Source organism: Chrysemys picta, chromosome 6, assembly GCF_011386835.1.
Source record: "Chrysemys picta bellii isolate R12L10 chromosome 6, ASM1138683v2, whole genome shotgun sequence".
Classification (NCBI taxonomy): domain Eukaryota; kingdom Metazoa; phylum Chordata; order Testudines; family Emydidae; genus Chrysemys; species Chrysemys picta.
In genome coordinates this window covers 117,051,039-117,067,814 of record NC_088796.1, presented here as the reverse complement: position 1 = coordinate 117,067,814, position 16,776 = coordinate 117,051,039, and the positions used below count along the sequence as shown (strand labels likewise).

The 16,776-nt window shown below is 44.5% G+C and overlaps 1 long non-coding RNA gene across 1 annotated transcript in view; it reads left to right on the top strand.

The window, feature by feature from the left end:
- The window catches only part of LOC122173727 (uncharacterized), an 84,176-nt gene that overhangs the window by 2,783 nt on the left and 64,617 nt on the right, over positions 1 to 16,776 (top strand). The window lies entirely within an intron of this gene.

Below are 16,776 nucleotides of genomic sequence, written 5' to 3'. Positions count from 1 at the left end.
CCAGCATATTAGAGAGACAAAGTGGGTGAGGGAATATCTTTTATTGGACTAACTTCTGTTGGTGAGAGACACAAGCTTTCGAGCTTACACAGAGCTCTTCTTCAGGTGTGTGTGTGGTAATTTTGGTCTATCAGACTTGACTGTTCTTTCAATGGGTCTAATTTGTGGGATTTGGATTCTCCCATTTCAAGTGGTGGTGGTTTGGGTCTCATCCTACCAGCATCCACTTGTGAGAGGGACACTCCACATGGATATCCCCCCTCCCTGGTACAAAGCGGATGGTGGGGGGTTGCCTCTGTGATGCTGCAGCATCTGCTGTCCCCCCATGCATGGGAAGGGGATAGGGTTGGAACCAGGGCATGCACATTGCTCCTTCAAGTGCCACAGACACTCCCCATTAATCCTATTACAGCCCCAGGCTGGTTGGTGTTTGCAGCACAGAGGTCAAGTATTAACTGGGCATGGGGAATAATGCAGCCCCTCACCCCTCATTCCCAGTAGCAGGGTCAAGTTTGTACTAACGTACCTCACTGCCTGTTGTGCAGGTAGGTACAAGCTGTGATTTGGCAACGCTGCTAATCCCTCACCTTTCATCAGCACAAGAGTCACCCAGTGTTTGGAAGTAAGGGTTGCATTGAAATGGTGCCTGCGTTTAGGGTTAGGTTACGGGGACCACCAGCCATTCACCTGGGAAGTGCTGAAGCAAGTCACATGTTGTTCTGAGTCAGGGCCACAGGCCATAGTTCTGCTAGCCAGAACAGATACAGAAAGAGTAGCGTGCCTCTCTCCTTGCCGTCATGGGAGCCCCAGAGCTTGTAAGTTCCTGTTTTCTGATGTGTTTTTTAAATAACACTTCACAGAAGATAAAATCCAAGGAGGAGCCTCATGTCAAGCCTTCCTCCTCTCCTCAGTGTTTGGAAATTCACTAGCAAGTGCTATTGACAAAGCCCCGGCTCTGCACTCAAGTCCAGTAGAAAATGCCCTGTCAGGCCACTTGTCACCTGATGTCCTGAAAGCCTATTGGATTGTGTCACCCGTGTCTACCCTCTCCCTATCCTCCCCATATCCAATGTGACTTGTGATTTTGCACAATAATTTCTGTGATTAAAGGTTCAATCCTGCAAGCACTTAGTCATGTGACTTGTCCTTACCCAACCAAGTAGTGGCATGCAAGATCATGCCCTAAATCAGTGGTCTCCAAAGTGGGGTGCGCAAGAGGATCCTGCGGGGAGTGCGGCAGGAGGAGCGGCTTTTTTTTTTTTTTTTTGCGCTTGGGGTGGCAAAAATGGTAGAGCCGGCCCTGTGGCGCGGCAGGGGGTGCATGCTCAAAATTTTTTTACCAATAGGGGTGCGCGATCAAAAAAGTTTGGAGACCACTGTCCTAAAACACTGCCCTCGAGATGAGAGAACGTTCAGATCAGAAGTTTAACTGGCAGCTCACAAATGAACTCACGTATAAGCCTTCGTGTTACTCCTCTGCGTCCTGCCATGTGTTGCATGCTTTTTGGAAATGTTGCCATGCAACCGCTACACAAGTCTTCAAGCAAAGAGCATCGGACAGAAAGCTAGTTAGAAATATAAAAGTGGGCAAAAGTTGTTATAATATTTGATGTTTGCTGCTTTTCTGACTAAAAGCTCTTTTATTAAACTGTTCGTCCATTCCTTAAAAGCAAACATTGGGGGTGGCAGAGTTTGGGGAAAGAGACTGTCATTTCTCTCTGATTTAAGCATTCGCTTTTGTTTTTCTTCTTTTGTGCAATCATAGGCCTCACTTAATCCCTTTAAATGACTTGCTTTTAAAAACAAACAAAAGCAAAATAAGGAATCATTTACATCATTATGGGTATATTTATACACCGTTAGCGATGATATGGAAAGAAACAATTGAGTTCTGCCCTCTGGTGGTCAAATTGGTATAGTGCAACAGGCGGTGAAGGCTCAGTGCAGGAGAAAGGGCATCTTACTATTTATTTGGCTTGTGGTAGCACCTAAGAGCCCCAGTCATGGACCAGGGCCCCATTGTGCTTTATAATGTAACATTTTGTATGTCTATAGCACCCTGCATCCATAGAGGTCAAAGCCCTTTAGAAACATGAATAGCTTTTAGTCATACAAACCTCTGTGAAATAGGAATCACAGTTCTTGTTTTACAAACTGGGAACAGTGGCACAGGGAGGCAAAGCAAGGGGCACAAGACAAAGTAACAAGTCTGTGGCAGAGCCAGGAAGAGATACCAGGCATCCTGGCTGTCAGGCCTGTGCTTTAACTGCAAGACCATCCTGTCTTACACTTAACTGCTCTGACAGAATTTTCAAAGTAAGGAAGGAGACGGTCCTTACCTCCCATCTCCGAGTGGCTTATAACCTCCATGTTTCAGGAAGCAGGACAGATCTAAAATCTGCAAAGGGAAGGCTGCCTGTTCCTACTGAGATCAATGGGACAACTCGTGTAATGACAGGGGAATTCCCATCTGCCCTTTGAAGTCAGTTTCAGTCCCCTTTGCATTGCTGGAGTGGTGCAAAAGGGACTTAATTTGGATTAAAATATGGTGTATGGTATTTATAGAAAGAGACAAATTAGAAAAGCACTAGCTGTTTGAACTGTCGGTGTGTAAACAACATGTCATACATGCTAGCCTGTACCTGTGCACAACTGCCTTCTGCTGGATCAGTATTGTTATTATACAGTGCCTAGAGGCTCTCCAGCTGAGCTAAGCGCCCCATTTGCTAGGTGCTGTACACGTTAGACAGTCCCTGGCCCAGACAGCTTATAGTATAAATAGACAAGTCAGACAAAGGCCGGGAGCAAGGAAGTCATTTTAGCTCCATTTTACAGATGGGGAACTGAGACATCATTAAATAATTTGCACAAGGTCACACAGGATGTCTGCACTAGAGACCGATTTTGAACCCAAATCTTGTGAGTCTCAGTTCTGTGCTCTAAGCACAGGGCCATCCTGCCCCTCAATTTGCTGAACAGAATTAAATCTGCTTAAGTGTTTGCAGCTGCGTTGCCCTCCAGAATTTGGTTTACATACCCTATTATTTAAAAAAAAAAAAAAATTCTAACTGAGCTTGTCTTCAGCTGTAAAGCCATGACTCTGGAAGCAGAAAGTCATGCGTTTTCTCCCTCAGACCAGGGGTGGCCAACCTGTGGCTCCAAAGCCGCATGCGGCTCTTCAGAAGTCAATATGCGGCTCCTTGCATAGGCACCGACTCCGGGGCTGGAGCTACAGGCGCCAACTTTCCAATGTGCCGGGGCGGGGTGCTCACTGCTCAACCCCTGACTTCACCGCTTCCCCCAAAGCCCCCGCTCCTTTCTGCCCCATTCCCTGAGCCTGCCACGCCCTCGCTCCTCCCCCTCCCCCCAGAGCCTCCTGCAGCATGGGGAAGGAGGGGGAGGCGCTGATCAGCAGGGCTGCTGGCAGACGGGGGAGGGAGGAGCTGACGGGGGGCTGCTGATGTATTACTGTGGCTTTTGGCAATGTACAGTACATGGGTAAATTCTGGTTCCTTCTCAGGCGCAGGTTGCCACGCCTGCCCCAGACACTCTGGGGGTAGCTCAAGTCACGTCTGTGCACACATGCAACCACAGGATCATTCCAAAGACACAGTTAGGACTAAGCTACTTCATCCTCATAGGCTTCAAAAACCTACATATGGAAGCTCTGATGAGAACTAAAAAGCTCCCAGTAGTCTTAATGGTAGTTTGTTCAACGCCGCTATTTAATCAGTTAATCCCTTTTCTAAAGAGATTTTAACAAATATCACATTTTTATACGCTTGAGCTTTACTTTTTCTAACTTTCCATTTTTATAATAATAATAGAGTCCTGAGCCTGGTAGGAGCTCCAAAGAGGCTTGCCTGAACAGAGCTCAGTGCAGCATCAGGAGCTAAGACTCTCACCCTGAAAAGTATAAGGCTCCAGTCCCACAAACGCGTATGCATGTGTGTAACTTTATTCACAGAAGTAAAGTTAAGCATGCGCTTAAGTGTTTATAGGCTTGGTGCTTTACTCACATGCTTAACTTTACATACTGAATGGTCCTTTAACTAAAGGTAAGCACATGAGCAAGTCTGTGTAGGATCAGGACCTGCAAACTTTTGACTTTGAAATGTTGTGTATTGAGTCAGACTGATTTCTGCAATATTAAATTTATCCTTTTCCATCAAAAGGAATGGATAAATTATATACCCCATGTTTGGGAGAGTGGAATTTGTAAGACTTTGAAACAAGACTCTTGCAACACCTGTGCCTTTGAATAACAGTTGCAATATAATTCCCACTATAGCATTTCAAAACAAATAAAAAGGAATTATATTCTGTCCGAGTGAGTTACTAACTTGAGTGGATGGAAAGCAGCTGACTTTACAGAGGAATAAGTAGGCTTCAGGTTTTCTGGAGTCCTCCCACTTGAAATCCGTTTTATAAGCACAAAAGCCTATACACATCAGTCAATACTATTAAGTCGGACTAGATAGATCCGGGTCTGGTGAGTCTCAAACCTGTTCTATTGAATTCTGTCACTTCCAGTTAAACATTTCTGATTTTATTCTGGTTTAACCCACGAATTGCTCCACTTAAAGAAAGAAATAAAAGGGAAGGATAGGGAAGGCTTCTTACATATATAGAAAGGGTACAGAATAGTATCCTCAATGTAATGTATAGTATTTACACAGCTTGCTTACAGCTTACTGGATTTGGGATCACACATACACTCCCCTTCTGTTCTCTATTGATGGAAATCAGCACCATAAGGCATTGATCCTCACAGGTATTTAGGCACCTAACTCCTATTGATTTCAATGGAAATTAGATGCCTAAATGCATCTGAGGATCTGGGGCTAAAAGATCAGAATATTTCTCCAATCTAAGCATAAGTAGGTGAGGTTGGGTGTGTACAAGGGGAGAAATAAACATACCAGCTTCCAAATTCCTGGTGCCCTTTCTTATGAAACAATCTTTTGAACATCAGAGTTACTCCCTAAATTAAGAGGGCAAAAACAAACTTTATACCCATCTTATCTAATTATACACACTTGAAACCTCCCCATTGTTAGGCCTTGATTCAGCAAAGTGCCCAAGTCCCATCGACTACGTATCTTAAGCATGTGCTTAAAGTTAAGCAAGTGCCTAAGTGCTTTGCTTATTTGGAGTATGAAAAGGAAAGCTAGTTGGCCCTGCCAATTCTCTGGGCACGGTTGAGTCTCTGGGACAGATTCTCAGCTGATGTAAATTGTTATGGCTTCACTGAAGTCTAGGGAATTATGACCATTTATGCCAGCTGAGAATCTGTCCCTGTATTTCAAAATAATCTTCACCTGCAGAAAAGTATTAAAGCAAAATATAAATCCAATGGATAAAAGAAACATCATTGTTGTAGGGACCAGAAACAACTGTGGTAGATGTTTAAGTTTTTCACTTATGGGACTTATTGCACAAAAGCTGTATGACATTACGACTAATTAAATTATAGTGGACACAAGGGTGATTTAAAAATAATTGTGGACATATTTAGGTAAAATGAAGGTCAGTTTGAAAGCAGTTTAAATAAGATTACTTTAAAAACAAATGTCATTTTATATCGCAAATGAGTGGCTTGAAAATAGCCATCATGAGAAATGTATTGGGAATAAAATTAGGTTGGAAATAATAGGGAACGGGGGGTAAAAATCAAGTTGTATTGAAAGGGAAGATGGGCATTGTGAATAAATAAGATGAACAGAAAACAGCATAAAAGTAATCAGAGTTGAATCACTTTATCAAAATGTGAAAAAAACCTGCTGGTGGAATCTGCTGAAAATTCACGTCACCAGCCAGAAATATTGGAAAGCTTGCTGAATAATCATCAAATGTTAAGTTGTCTTTTGGTTGACAACTAAGGATGCCCAGAAAGACATGACCAGATTCTCTTGGGTGTAGCTCCACAGCTGTCATTGAAGCCATGCTGATTTACATCAGCTGAGGATCATGTCTAGGAAGTTTCACTGGTTTTATTGGTAGACTCTTGCACTTCCTGTCACACTTCCTGGTGTGACATCCCTCGTGCCCTGGTATGGGGAACCTCTTGCAAGAGGGTGCTTACCAATACTGCAGCAGCTGAACTGCTGCTCTTTCTAAGTTTGGAGCCAGAAGGCAGTCTGGAGAACCCCTTTCTTCACTCCTTGCATTGAGTTTGGAGGCAATGAAAACATGAGGGACTTGCACTGACTTCAGAAGGGGCTGGACTGGGCCCACAGTGAGGGTTATGCAAGAAACATTCCTTCTGAGTTATTCTTAGTGTAACTATTTCATTTGAATACAGCGGTTAAGATCCTACTCTAACATCTAATAAAGGTTACTGAAACAGCAAAAGAAAATGTTTCACTTAGAGGGCTACCAACTAAAGGTAGCTTTAACCCATCTGTCTGTGTGAATTTATGTGCCTATTTAAGCCTTGATGGCAAATTACCATTTTTCCCCTCAGGCAACTCCAAAATTTAGAAAAGGACAGGGTAGGAATTGGCAAATGCAAAGGCACTTCAAGAGCCAGGAGTTCTCAATCTCGCTCTCTCTTTTTCCTTCCTACTCTCATCATAATTATGTGAGAAATTTTTTATCTAGAAGTAAATCCCACTAATTTCCCTGAAGTGTGAGAGTGACAGAATAATACATTCCCAGCCGGAAATCAGTCATTTTACACCTACCCCAAAACCAAACAAGTATTTTTAATTGGCAGCTTTAAAGAACAGCTTGCACATTATGGAAAACAATGAAAATCATTCCACTTGGAAAGAATTCTGCATTTTATGTGCCTATACACAAAGAACATTAAGGTTGCAAAGCGAAGTACTGACAATACCACCAGCAGCACAACCTTAACTCTGCTCCTTGCGTGTGTGCACTATGATAGTCTTTAATTACCTCGAATGCTAGATCAAAAATTTTCCATCAAATTTGTATATCAGTGGAAAACTAGATTTTCAACTAAATTCATTTTTTTCACAGAGTCTGCTTTTTGCAGAAAATTTTAACATTTCCAAAAAACCCACACATACTTCCCCCCACCCCTAAACAAAACAAAACCCCAGACATGGGAAAACTGAAATATTTCATGCAGAAACGTAAATATCTTGATCCAAAATGGCATTACAATGTCCCACAGCAGATGTAGTTCAGGAACTTTATGCCTCCATTCTCCTATGTAGGATAGGCTGTCTGGCTGGACTACATCTCCCATGATGCACTGTGGTCAGGGTCTCCTATGACATACCCTCTCCCCTCACCACAGGGGAGAAAATGGTGCATTGTGGGGGAGATGTTGTTCTAATGATCACACAGTACAATATCCACAAGACCTCACCTCAATGGCCACACAGACTGGAAGGTGCACAGAGAATGAGTTGGCAGTTCATATATATATATTTTTAATCCTTACTGTCTTTTTCACAGCTTCCAACACAAGGACTGATTCTATCACCCTTACTCATGCAGAGTAGTCCCATACCCTGTGGTTAGTCCCAGTAACATTGCTCTCCATGGGTCAAGGTGGTAATTCCATTATAAACCCCCGGCTTTGGTCTCCTAACAACCATCCCTCATTCACCTTCAAACCTGCACACTGAATGAGGAAAGTGTCCTTCAGAAAAATTCTGTGTGATCATGTGATTAATGTGCTGTGATGGATATATACCAGGGGGCTGAGCGAGCAACCCAAATGTTGACATTTCCAGATACCAAAGAACTCAAAATCTGGAAATGTCAAAGTTCCAGTTGCCAGTTCAGCCCCCTTGTATATAAGAAAAACACTAAAGCAAATACATTCCCCCAGGCCAGATCTAACTGCTAGACTGCAACAGAACACTTGGACACGTACAACACACAGACTCAGTGAAGTCAGAACTCCCTAACAGCCATGCTTCATTGCACACCAATTTTATATACTGCCTGGAATAAGGCAGGGCTCAACCTGAGCATTTTAGGGATGTGAATTTCAAAAGTGCCCAGCTTTGCCCTAATGTTGCTCCGTTTGACCTTAATGAGAATTTTACCATTGACTTTCGTGGAAGCAGAGCAAGGCTTATGGTGAGCCCTTTAGAAAATCCCATCCTAGGAATCTAAACTCACAACCCAAACGTAACATTAACCCATTGAAGATGATTACGTTTTTTCATCATTGAATTACGAGTAAGCTGCCAAGCCTTAAAAACTGAGCAGTCGTTCTTTGATCTTTAGAAAACTCGTTAAGGAACAATCTCGATGGTGCATTCAAATATTTGCTGGTGATCTGAACTTCTCAAACCTTCAGTGATTTGTGTTTGAAATGGCTTTGAATAAACAGGTGAGAGAGCAGAAGTGTGTTAGGGGAGAGTCAACAGAACTTTTTATAACCTAAAAGAAAGTTATTTTATTCTGATTTAGTGAATAGACAGAGTCATTTAAAAAAGTATCCTATAGACCAACAGCTGGACCATGCAGAAGAGGTTAAACTGAAAACCAGAGGACCCTTAAAAACAGAAGTTTTGCACTTTAATAAAGATATTCTTTCCTAATAGCTAATCCCAGATACTTATGCTGTCCTGTAGTTGGGTTGATGTAATGAAATACATAGAGCTAGATTCTGCCACGCTTACAGTGAGTAGTACCTTACTCCTTAATTAGTCCCAATGGCATTACTTCTGGAGGAAGGCGTTACTAAGCTTGAATAAGGGCATCAGAATTCAGCCCATAGAGAACATTAAAGTTAATTGGCTCAATCCTCAGCTGTGCCAAACTCACAGGCATGCCGCCCAGAAAGGGGAAGAGGTAAAGGTGACTGGCTCCAAGCCAGTTTCCTGCATCTGGTGATCCTGGGACCTGGCACAGATTATGCCAGCTGGAGTGCTCTCCTTAGGTGGCATTCCACTGGCCTAAGGTCAATACAGCACAGTTTCAGCCTCTCTCCCTTCCATCCCCCTCCAGTGCCAGAACATCCCTACATGGGAGAGTGAGGGAGGAATGGGTAGCATGAAGTTGGCTACAGCTGCAATATAACACCAAGTGATTCCCTTATGACAGGAGACTCCTTAGCTTCCCCTTTAAGGCAGATTCAAAACCTTTTAGCATTGTGATACAACCTGACCTGGGGGTCTGCCCCAATGGGACTATCTAGGATGTTAGAAATAATCATGTTTATAAGGTACATTCTGATGGCCAGGATCACTGAGCTGTCTGCAAAGTGATGGGCAGAAACCTGTCCAAAGGCTCTGATTCTTGTGATACTGGCAAATAACCTTTGAATTACTGCTTTAAAGAATTCATTTCTTTTTACAGGTGTGCTTGAGGGGGCTTAGAGAACTGCTTTTGAGCCAAGCCGTGGCAATCTTTTATTGTCTAGTATAAAGTGAATATTCCATGTGTAGCTGTTGAATATTCCATTTGTCAGGAGTGAGGGAGCCCAAGTCACCTGTGCCGCCTTCTCTTCACAGTCATTTGCTCTGTGCACATGGGGTAGCCCTTACATCTATTGATCTACATTGCTGGCTTTATGCTGCAGCTGTAGCGTGTCGCGGTTATACTTCCAGGCTTATTGCCCGGTGCCTTGTATGCTTATTTACATCTCAGCAACGCGGGTGTGAAATGGGACAGCTCTGATCTGGCAGCATCCGCTGTGCATTCACATTGTGTGACCTGTGTGACTCTGCGACCTGTGTGAATTGAGCTGGTGATCTCAGTTTAACCCTAGCAGACAGGCATTCACAAAACAAACCAACCTTTCCTGAATAACATTAATTTGGCATTAACAGGAGCCTCAGACCAAAGACTATCCCCTTCTCCCGAGCAGGACTGCAGCACATTTGCCTGTGCAGTGGGAAGTAACTTGCAGTGCCACACGTGTGAATACAAAGAAGGCTGTAATGAAATAAACAGAGCAGCGCCCAGTGCGATTATCACTCCCCTCAGCACAGATTTGTAAATTACTTTTTGAAATAATGCACGAGCCTTCTATTATGGTAAGCTGTAGAATACACCAGCAGTAAGTGTCGCATATGCTAAAATAATACAGGTGCTTTCAGCCTATGGAAAATGGCAAGCTAAAGATTTGCATGCTACAAGACAGCCATTAGTATCCATTCTACTTCTAGGGTCATGCCCTGCTCTTAGTCTGCACAGGACTCTAGCTTTGCTGGAGAACAGAGAACAAGAGTAAGAGTCCCCACCCTAGGCAGACAGCAAAGCCCTCATCTGGCTCTGCACCCCTGCCAATTTCCAGCGACCAAGTAAGGCTAGATTAAATAAAGGTCGGCACAGGAGCAGTTGGAGCTGCAGACCAGCCAGCGACCTGTTGGGGCGTCTGTGGGGCTTAAGTCCACGCCTGCTGGTTCTCTTCAGCCAATCATGGGGTTCTACTGCAACTCATCTCGGTTCATGAGGCTGCCTGCAGACCGAGCAAGCTAGTCTGTCAACACAGTGGTGTCTACATTGGGGCTTAGGTCATCTTAATTTCATGGCACAGGGTGTGACATTTTTCACAGCCCTGAGTGATGTAGTTTGGCCAACCTAACTTTGTAGTATAGACCAGCCCTTATACGACAAGTTTTGCCCGAAGCAGATTAAGCTGCTTGAGACCTTGAAACCTGACCCTGTCCAAATAATTCATGTTTTATTATTGAAATCCTGACAGACCTTTACTTACAGCAGTGGTAGCTGTGCGTGCCTGTAGAATACTCAAGTGGGAATCAAAAGTAAAGAGCCCATCCATCTGATATTTCATGGATTTATTCTTCCTTTCTTTATGTGTGTGCTGGCTTCTGTTGGCATACATCTTAGGATCTTTCCTGTATAGGTGGCTAGTTTAATTATGCAAAGTAAATCTATTGAAAACAGCTCAATAAACATTAACAAGAAACCTGTACTTCTGAAGTGGGCTCTGGGAGCTTTTCTGCAGAGAAGTGCAACGTTACATTAGACCACTAGGTGGAGCTATTGTTTCACTCATTATCAAAGAAGGTGCCCTTGCCAGTAGGGAAAACATGGCAAAATACAGCTTCACCATAAACCTGGAAATAGATTTACCTAATAATAATATGAAGCATGGAAACTGAGTTACTTAGAGGCTTTAACAAAGAAAATGAGCTGAGAATAGGAGCATAATTTAATTCCATCCTTCCTTCCCGTCCCTCTCTTCTAACACAGATGGGCACGTATATTTTGTACATAAGCTGTAGGCCAATGGAACGTGTTTGTCATAAAGCAGAAACCTCTAACATCCTAATTTGTGGACATAAGAAATATATTTTATTAATAGGGTTACTTTGCTAGCACATATTTAGGGTCAATCTGATTTTGATAATGTCTGGGTGTTTTTCAGGACAGAGCTGAAGGTGTGCTACCGCTCCCTTAACAGCTCTCTAAAGTAAGTTATTAGCATGGATTTGAAAGCAGGAATCAGCTTCTTTCACAGGTATTCCTTCCTGAGAGCTTCCAGGCATTATGATGCTTCTGCATTGCAAATGTATTGAGTCCTTGAAACATTATTTATTTTCAGTGACTTCCACTGTTTGAAGATTCTTTTCACCCCGTTCAGTTTTAGGAAATTTATGCTAAGAGGATTTTACAGTCCACTTCTCTTGCAGCTGGTGTTGTGTTTGCGTAGAAACCCTCCCTCACCCCAACTGCTACCTCCACAATCTCTCCAGTTACTACCTACCTTCTGGTAGTCCTTTCTCCTTTTAACCTGTACACTCAGCATTAAATGGGATATTTGTATCCTGATATATTTTGCATGTTCCCAGCCTCATGCAGAAAATCATGCAAATGAGTGTCAAGCAGTAAGTGAAAGTCCAGCATGCATCAGAGTCACACCACGATCATTTACTCTGAAGTCTGAGACTGGGCGCTGAGCATAGACATCAAAGCTAGTCTGAGACAGTTTGTTCAAATGTTATCCTCTGTGTGATGTCCACATCACTGACAGGTAGAAAAAAAGCAGCCCAGCTGGACTGTCAGAAGAGGAGCCATAGGCTTGTAATCAATGGTTTGTCCATTAATCTCCTGCTAACCCTCCCACCACTGACAGACAGCAAGGCAATATGTTCAGACCAATACAGCCAGCCTCACGGCTGTCTTCAATCCACTGGATTTTATTGCCAACTGCTGGGAGCTATTTTGTAAGGTGTTTTTTCCTTCTCTCCCCCACGTCTTCCTTACACCTGAAAAGCAAAATAGGAGCGGGAGGGGACACACAAGAAGGTTCTAAAGATGGCTGCTTGGTATTGGCAGTTGGCCAAATTCACCCCCACATTAACTCCATTAAACCTATTGGGCCAGATCTTCAGCTGGCATAAATCAGCGGCGATCCAGTGTCTCCACTGCCGTTATATGCCTGGGGAGGATCTGGCCTAGAAGAGTTACATCACGGAAGAGTCTGTCCTCCGATTTTTTCTTTGGTCTTCTAAGTCATAGCTGTTTATTTTTCTGAATGCTTCCACCCCCACTTTTCCCTGTTTTCCCCTCTTTCCCTACAGTTAGCACTACAAAGGCAATATAGCTAAGGAAAAATGAGGCGAATTCTGCCTCATGCATCATCAGCAAAATTGCCTGTTAAATTCTAACTTCAGAATCTTTATTGTTGCTAATGATGTTCAAAGTGGAAAGCACGGAGCTTAATTTTCAATAGGAGGGTGAGATACATTGCTGGCAGTCAGAAATATCTTATCTTTTGTCAGTAAACTAAGCAGATATGACTCCAGATGATACCTTTAGGATATATTGTAATCTTTCTCCACACATTACTTGTATTTGCATCTACAGACTGTAATTTGCTATGATGTGAAGTGCTTTGTGAAACATTCGTATGAAAGATTTGTACAAAGCAAGCAAACAAATGGATAGCTGAGTTATAAAACTGAACAAATGTGATCTGGAACTCATTGGGGGAGAATAAATGTGGAATACTCAGATGTCACTTTCTCAGTACTTTTTCTAGCCCTAGCTGCACAAATTTTATGAAATAAAAATATACGGATGATGTACAGGCTGAGGAAGGGAGAGAGGCAGATTTAATCAAATCCTCAGCTAGTGCAAATTTATAATATAGCTTCATGGAAGAAAACAGAACAATGTTGCTTTACACCAGTGTGACGTTCCCCTGGTGTTTTCTGGACTGGTGATCTGCTAGGTCACTCCAATCCTCGACTCTGGGAGCCAGCCTTACCCTGCTCTGCTGTGAGAACCCCCACTCCTGGGCTGTTCACGCACCAGCCTCTAGCATGTAAGCTGCTCCTTGGATTGTGCAACTGAATGACACTAGCCAATATCTCTGGTCCCAGACACAACCCTAGGAACTTCCGTCTTGCAGTGTCCAGTTATGCCCACCGGACGCTGCAAGCTTATATGAGTTTGTCAATTTAACAAAGAAATTGATGTGGACCAGGATTGTTCTCCCAAGGGGAGTCTCTGACACGCTTCAAACCAAGCGCACTGCTTCAGGTAGAACAAACAAACACATTTATTAACTACAAAGATAGATTTTAAGTGATTATAAGTCAAATCACAACAAGTTGGAGTTGGTCAAATGAAATAAAAGCAAAACGCATTCTAAGCTGATCTTAACACTTTCAGTGCCCTTAGAAACTGAGATGCTTCTCACCACAGGCTGGCTGGTTACCCTTCAGCCAGGCTCTCCCCTTTGATCAGTGCTTCAGTCGCTTGGTGGTGGTGTCTGTAGATGGAGGGGGAAGAGAGAGGAAGAGCATGGCAAACGTCTCTCCCTTTTATCATGTTCTGTCTTCCCCATTGGCTTTGCCCCCCAGGGTCAGGTGAGCATTGCCTCATCACAGTCCCAAACTGACCAAAGGAAGGGGGGTGGCTCACTCGAAAGTCCAACAGATTCTTTGTTGCTGCCTAAGCCAGCATCCTTTGTTCCTATGAGGCTGGGCTGTGTTTGTCCCATACATGCCCTGATGAGGTGTGAACTGCCCCTCTGTTCCTGGAGAGTTTTGCCTGGGCTTGTTTTAAGCCATGAGGACACATTTTCAGCCTCATAACTATATACATGAAATTACAACCTATAACATTACTGTACCAACAATTACTATAACATTACTATAACCACAATGCTCAGTGCATCATGAGCCTTCCGAAGACACCCGACATGACAAAATTTGCATTGGATACCACACAATCATTTTATAAGGATAAACATGGGGGTGTAGGATGTTCCCACGAGGTACAGAACGTCACAACCAGCTAAGTACCTGGGCCACTATTTTTATTCATTCTTCCTCATGTCACTTGAGTAAACAGAGTGGGAATTAATGAGCTACAATTAATCTGTTCCTCCCCAGACTAGTTAGCACTAGTGGCAATTTAAACAGAGTGTAGGATTAGTACCCCTCCCCTACTTTAATGGATGTGCCTTACTTTTGTTCTTAGTGTCCTCCAGCAGATCAGTATTGGGCATAGATTGTTCTGTCTGCCAGCATTGTTCATGCAAAGGATACAAATGCTCCCATACAAGTGTATGGTTTTTGTACACTCTCTGATTTTGTATCAAAACATAAAACTGGCCGTACTAAGTCAGACCAATAGTCCACCTAGCCCATAGGCGCCGACTCGATGGGTGCTCCGGGGCTGGAGCACCCACGGGGAAAAATTGGTGGGTGCAGAGCACCCACCGGCAGCTTCCTGCCCCAGCTTACCTCCGTCTCCTCCTCCCCTGAGCGCGCTGCGTCCCTGCTTCTCCTCCCAGCACTTGCCCCTGCGAAACATTTGTTTTGCGGCGTAAGAAGCTGTGGGAAGGAGGGGGGAGGAGCGGGACCATGACACGCTCAGTGGAGGAGGCGGGGCTGAGGCAGGGATTTGGGGAAGGGGTCCAATAGGGGCAGGGAGGGGACGGAGTTGGGGCGGGGACTTTGGGGAAGGGGTTGGAATGCGGGCGGGGCAGGGGCCGTGTCAGGGTAGGCCAGGGGTGGGGTGGGGGGGATCGAGCACCCACCGACGCCAGGAGAAGTTGGCGCCTATGATCTAGCCCAGTATCCTGTCTGACAGGGTCAGTGCCAAATGCATCAGAGGGAATGAACAGAATAGGTCAATACTGAGGGCATGTCTACACTACAAACTTAAGTTTGACCTATGTTAGGTCAACTTAAAACCCCCACAGTAATTACTGCAATGGCTGATGTCCACACTACCCTCCTTTACCAGTGGTGCACATCATCACCAGAAGCCTTTCCACCAACTGAAGAGGGGAAGTGTGGGGACTGAGAGCCAGGGCTCTCAGCTCTGTGCAGCTCCACCCCCCCAGAAGCCCAGCGGGTCCCCTCGCTTCTCACCTTCCCGCGCCCAGCTGGGAACAGGGGCTGGGCCAGCGCAGCTGGGTTCTAGTTGCCCAGCTGCCTTGTCAATTTCAGGGCTCCAGCCAAGACAGCCAACAGCTGATGTAAGTAACAGTGTCTACACAGACACTTTGTCAGCCTAACTACACCAACATAAACCTACACCTCTTGTGGAGGTGGAGTTATGATGTCAGTGTAGTAGAGCACTTACCTCAGTGGGACAAGGCTGTAGTGTTCAGACTGACATAATTAGGTTGATGTAAGCTGTCTTACATCGACCTAGCTGGGTAGCGTAGACCAGGCCCGGAGTGATCCATCCCCTGTCATCAAGTCCCAGTTTCTGGCAGAGCGTCGAGCATACCTACATGGCAATCACGGAGCGTGATTGCGTCTCATGTAGACATATCCTCGCTAGCTTTAATCGTGTTAACTCAGTTACTGGTAGAAGTGAAGCTGTGCCTAGTCACTCAGTGCATAGCACCGAGATCCACCCAAGTCATCACCCAGCGTGCTGGGGTGGTTTGTACGGCCTCTGCTGAAGCATGTGCTGCTGTGGTTCTGCTGTACCTGAGCTAGCTAGATCAAAGGCAGCTTGTGTACGCTTGTGCAAGCTGTCAATCACACCCTGGCACTGCAGTGCATATGGACCCATAATAGACCGATGGGGAACTCTTCCTTAAACATGAGATTCTGTCCAGTGTTTGTCATACAGGTGTCCCTTATTTCCCTGAAATGCAGGTGTGTACGGGGGAGGGGAACAAACTAACAGCCCCCCCACCCTTTACATTTCCCCTTTAGGAAGGCCTCTAAACTGACCTTGGCTGGCAGTGGGCCTACCTGTCTAGGAGGCAGGCAGACTTTCTCCCTTTCCCTCGGTCAGGGATGAAGCTGCTTAACCAGGCTTTTACGTCAGAGCCTTGAATCAGAATTACCAAACAGAAGACAAAGTCTCTATGGTCCAAGTCAGATCTGCCCACCGCACCCCCCCAGCAGCCAGCATGTCTTCTGGACCCTTCTTTCTTGCCCAGCCTCCTTTTCCTGTTTATATATAGCCCCAGTCACCAGGCATCCAAGGTGATTTGGCCATAAACTCCAGAGTGTCCCTCAAAAAGGTGCTCCACCCTGCCGCAAGGTGGTAGCCTTAAGTGAGGTTGCTCTACACAAGAAATAAAGAGAGCACAAGCATGGAGAGGGGCAGGAGGGAAGATCATGAAAGCTGTGGCTGGAAGCTGAAGCCAGACGGATTCAAATTACAATCAGGAAGTTAAAAAACAAAAGAAAACCCAAACCAATGAGGGTGATTTACCATTGGAACAAACTACTAAGGGGAGTGATGAGTTGAAGAATATGAGACTGGATGGCTTTCTGTAGACATGCTTTAGCCAAACACAAGTTATTGGGCTCAATGCAAGGGGAAGTGAGTGAAATTTTCTGGCCTGTGTTATACAGGAGGTCAGACAAGATGTTCTAATAGTCGTTT